Raw genomic sequence first — 5,187 nt, 5'->3', positions numbered from 1 at the left:
AGTGTTCCATAATGAACATTTGAAGGACAGCTAATGAAACAGTAAGTGGGGAGATGGTGAAAACTTTAGGAAGGCAGAAATTATATTTCTTTAATATCTGTACAATTTATTTGAGAGCCTGTGCTGCAGCGTCAGAAGACCAGCAGTCCTAAGATCGAATCCACGTGATGGAGTGAGCTGCCGTCGCTTTGTCCCAGCTCCTCGCCAACCTAGCAGTTCGAAAGCATGCAAATCGGTACCATCTCGGTGGGAAGGTAAAATGGCGTTCCCTAGTCACGCTGGCCATGTGACAATAGAAACTGTCTTCGGACAAGCGCTGGCTCTACGGCTTGAAAAACGGGATGAGCACCGCCCCCTATAGGGGGACATGACTGGACTAAAAATGTCAAGGCGAACCTTTACCTTAACAAACTTTGGTAAAGGAACCCAGGTTGACCAGGAAGCCTGAGGGTGCTGAGACTGAGAACAAAATCTTAGATGGGAAGATGATAGCAGAGGCTAAGGAGTTACACTTGTGGGAATGGCATGGAAGCCAGGTCAGGTTGGCAGGACCTAGGTTGAAAGGAGAAGGAGATAGAAGAAGGATGTCTCTACAAATTCTGAGGAGAAGGAATGGGCAGAGACTTCAGAAGAACTAGTACCAATCTTCTGTGCCCTTGAGGAAGCTGCGAGGGTTGGGTTGGGTGGGTTGTGGAGTTAAACTATTTTGCAAACTATTGTGTTTTGGACAACCAATCATTGGCCGTCTTTTGTACTCCACTCTCCCAGCTTAAATTAGACGGGTTCAAGTAGCCTTGTGAGTTTGGACTTCACGGAGTCCATGGTAGAGGAGACTTTCCCAGCCACCCTCACCTGTTGGAGCTTTTCAACCTTTCATGATGCCTTTTTGCTTGGTTGACTGGGAAGGACCTTTCTAGGCTGAGGCGACTGTCAGTCTGCCCACCATTAACCAATAGTTCTCTCCTGTGTCAGAATTCAGAGAGAGACTCGCCTTTTTTGCTGAGAGTTCTTTTTCCTCAGAGAGAATGTCTGTTGGTGGCGGTTGATAGAAAATGTCTCTAAAAGTATATTGAATGATTACGGCTCATCAAAATGCACTAATTTTTCTCCTAGATTTACAAGAAACAAAGACAAGTGTTGGGTGGCTCACAGCTTGTCACGGTGAGGAGGAAAATATTGAAGGTTTCATATGTAGAATCCAGAGATGAATCAAGTGACAATTCACAGCTCAGGTGCATCCTAGTCATGACCTGTTCATTCTTCCTACTGTTATATTGGGGGGGGGGATATCTTACATGAATTGAGGACATTGCAAAATCATGGCAGCAGACGTGTACTCCAATTGCATTGTCCTTTTCTTGATTGCCAATATTTTTTAGAACTATAACAGAGAGTTTGCAGTGGAATCAACCAGTAATAAATTCATTTCTCCAGCAAATGGTTGAACAGGACAAGAAAGTAATATATGTCAAATCTTCCTTGCATTTACATAATTACTGTTTGCATAAATCTCCTTAATGTATACTTCTGTACAATTCTCTCAGGCACGGTTTGTAGCCAACACGACATCTCCAGGAAAGCACCCATCTTCCTCTCTGCTCCAAAAATATTACGAAATCTCTCTTGCAACTCAGGTTCATTAAATTCCCTTGTTTGACTCCCTACTGTGATGATTAAAGTTGCAGTCTGTGAATGTTACATCGCTAGTGTCTTTTGTTTTATTCTTTTCTCTTTAAGCAATGACAGGAAGCGTCTTGCAGCTGTTTCTTTTAGATCAACCTATTTTTATTGTAACCGTTCTTCCTACGCAATAAAAGTTGCTCGTTATTCCCAGCAACTCTCCCCATCCTCCTTGAATTAAAAATAAGCACATTTCAGAAACTTTGCAATGAACGGCTCTTGTGGATGCATTTCCCTCTTCATGGTTTCTCTCCCAAAGTAATAGCATCCGGTTCTACTCCCAAGATAACTCTTTTGCTGTGGTTTTTTCATCTAAAGCATTCTAATTACTCCCAGTGTAATTAATCCTCCATTTGCCCTGGTTTAGCACTTCCTGTGCTTCATGATGGCAACTGCTGCTAGCTGTATTCCTCTGCAGTACATAATCATGCCACCCTTTTCAATCAACCAAGTTAATACACTATGGACTTGTATCGAAGTAAGAATATACCCCATATATAAAGGAACATCTAGGGACCTAAATTCTGATTTGGTTCATCCTTGTGTGATGGGAATGGGATATCTATCTATCTATCTATCTATCTATCTATCTATCTATCTATCTATCTATCTATCTATCTATCTATCTATCTATCTATCTATCTATCTATCTATCTATCTATCTATCTATCTATCTATCTATCTATCTATCTATCTATCTATCTATCTATCTATCTATCTATCTATCTATCATCTGTCTGTTTGTCTATCTGTCCGTCCGTCTGTCTGTCTGTTGGTCGGTCAGTCAGTCTGTTGGTCGGTCAGTCAGTCTGTTGATCTACATTTTTTTTCTTGGTCTCAGAGAGATTTGGAGGCATGATTTTTGCACAGAACAAGAGAAAAAAATCTAATTTGGGCATGGCAAATTTTGGTAATGGAAGACTTACTCCTCCTGTCCTGTGGTTCCCATAGCTTCCACTTGGTAAGGGATTATTTGCAAGACAGAAAAGCTATAGGAGAGAAAGGGGAGAAAACCTTACCAAAAACCTCCCCCTGCTGGTGACATTATCATTCTTCTGTAGGCATAGCATGTTAACCTTAGCTGTAATTTTTTTAAAAATGTAATCTAGAACTTACTATAGAGCAGATGATAGATCGTTTTTGTTGGATGTTTTAAACATAGGCTGGGTGGTCAAGGAATATCCAAATCTACCATTCCATAGCCAGTAACATTGGATTTTTTAAAAAATGATGGTGGTGACCATTATTATTACTGTTTTAAAAATATAGAGAAATGGAACATTGTCCAAAACGGTGAACATGACCCTGTAAAAATAATGGTTTTAGAAGTAATGAGCTTATGTAATGATGTAACAAGTCATTATTTTATTTTGCAAAAAATAACCTACCTGAGTTGTTTTGTTAGGTGGCAATCCTATTTATGATATTGCAGTATCTCAGTCATTGATATCAATCATGTTTATGAACCACTTGGCCGTTGTTTTTGGTAGAAGAACAGCCAATTCTTGTTATTAGGGAGGGGAAACCCCTCTTTTAAAAGTTGTTTATTATTTTGATTTGTTATACTCAACACAGCCAACAGAGCAGTCGTATCAATAGAACATAATAAAATCACTGAAGTTTGATATCAAACAAGAAACATCCTTCTTAATGTCTCTGGAAGTTATAGAATTAAAATCAATATATTTTTTTCCTGCAGAATGAAGGAAATGGACGGCAGTCAATGTGTTGTAAATTATCAGACGTCTTCTCTACCTTTCACCAAATTGAACCTGAGCAACTGATTCCCTAATGTTTTGAACAGCTGTCACAAATCTGGAAACTCTTGCCTGTAACAAATTTATCCTGGTTAGGCAATAAAAATGTGGTGGTTTTTATAGCATCAGACATAAATTTTGCCCCTTTAAAAGAGTAATAAATTTAAATATTGACACATAAATCTTCCATAGAGATGGCACACCTTCTGCTGTTCTTCTGTGTTATAAACAGTTTGAATATTGAGAAGTGATAAGACTGCAACCAAAGAAAAATAAGGAGAGTATACGGAAGTTTTGAAAATATAAGTTGGGTCAATTCACTTGTGATGCAGCTAGAGGTATAAATAGATTTCTCCTTTCTCTATTGCTGCCCTTCAAAAGTCTGAAATATCACTACCTGAAACTGCATATTCATTTGAACTAATGGCAGTAGTATAGAAAGGAATCTTCAGTTAATTTTTCCCCTCAGAGGTGAGAGCAAAGCATTTCAAAGGTTTTCTTCATGCTCAGCATGTTTATGAGTTTTGTGTAGTTTTTGTATATGCTGCTGATTTATAAAAATCACAAAATTGTGCAAAAAAAGTGTTTCTTAGGAAAAAAATGCATTTTACACAAAATACATTTTTAAAGGCATGATAAAAAGGTTTGGTACAAAATGCAAGGTTTTTGATGTGGAGTTCAAGTGTTTTCTCCATTAAAATGGGTATTTTTATTTATTATAATTCTGTTACTAACAAAATTCATGAGAGAAAAGTTCTATAGCAGTAAGCTTTTTGGTTGAGACAAGGTGTCTTGATGTGTACTTCAGAGGTGGCCAGTTTTGGGGAGAGGTGAGAGAGGACATATGCCTGGGGACCGTTGAGATACGTCCTATGGCTTTCCAGCAGGGGTGGAGGGCATGAAGGACCCTAGCTCAGCATACTTTTAGGGCAGTGATTCCCAACCTTGGTTCCCCAGACGTTCTTGGACTGCAACTCCCAGAAGCACTTGCCAACACAGCTAGTGTTGAAGGATTCTGGAAGTTGCAGTCCAAGAATATGTGGGGACCCAAGGTTGGGAGCCACTGCTATAGGTTGAGCAGGCAACAAGATGCTTGACAAAGAATGAGTTCTTTGCCAAGACCTCTGATCAGAGTAGTCATCAATACACTATCATTTCCACCAGGCCAGGTTCCTGTGTAACACTTTTAAAAAGTTCTATGGGGCTATTTGCTCGCTGATACAGTATCTATTGATGAACCTTGCAAACACAGAGGGTCTGATTACCTCTTGCAGAAGAACCCCAGTTATACTGATATGGCAGTTTTTAGATAGTGTCATAAATTTCTGAGCATGCAATGCACGACGAAGATTGATTTAATTTCCCGGCCAGTGGTTTATTTCTGGTTTATTCCCCAATCATGTATCGCTCCATTCCTTATCATTTCAGCGTGTGTGAATGTTGCTGTCCATTTATTGTCTTTGCAAAAGGGTCGGGTTTGCTATGGATGCTATGGCCACTTCATGGCCACTGTGCTTCTACTCTTTTTTAATTTTTTTTTCTTTTAAAGGCATATCAATACATTGGCAGCAACAGCCGCTGCTGCCAGCAAAAACAACACGAATGCATGGCTCAAAGGGATACAGCTCAAAGGATACAGCCTTCTCCTTGCTCTTTGTGGGTGAAAGAGACATTTTCTGCTTTTAATTGTAAAGAAAGGAGTGTTGCATCTCCTCTTTTTTTTAAAAAACCCTGTTCTTCACAATAGTTT

At 39.3% G+C, this 5,187-nt stretch overlaps 1 long non-coding RNA gene across 1 annotated transcript; it reads left to right on the top strand.

Annotated features, from left to right (window-relative positions):
* Positions 1 to 1,037: 1,037 nt before the first annotated feature.
* On the top strand, positions 1,038 to 3,502 carry LOC144588079 (uncharacterized). The gene is made up of 2 exons (XR_013543416.1): positions 1,038 to 1,161; positions 3,380 to 3,502. It is a non-coding gene; the product is annotated as an uncharacterized LOC144588079 (long non-coding RNA).
* Positions 3,503 to 5,187: the final 1,685 nt, after the last annotated feature.

This window comes from Pogona vitticeps, chromosome 3, assembly GCF_051106095.1.
Source record: "Pogona vitticeps strain Pit_001003342236 chromosome 3, PviZW2.1, whole genome shotgun sequence".
In the NCBI taxonomy this organism is placed as follows: domain Eukaryota; kingdom Metazoa; phylum Chordata; class Lepidosauria; order Squamata; family Agamidae; genus Pogona; species Pogona vitticeps.
This window is presented reverse-complemented; position numbering and strand designations above follow the sequence as displayed.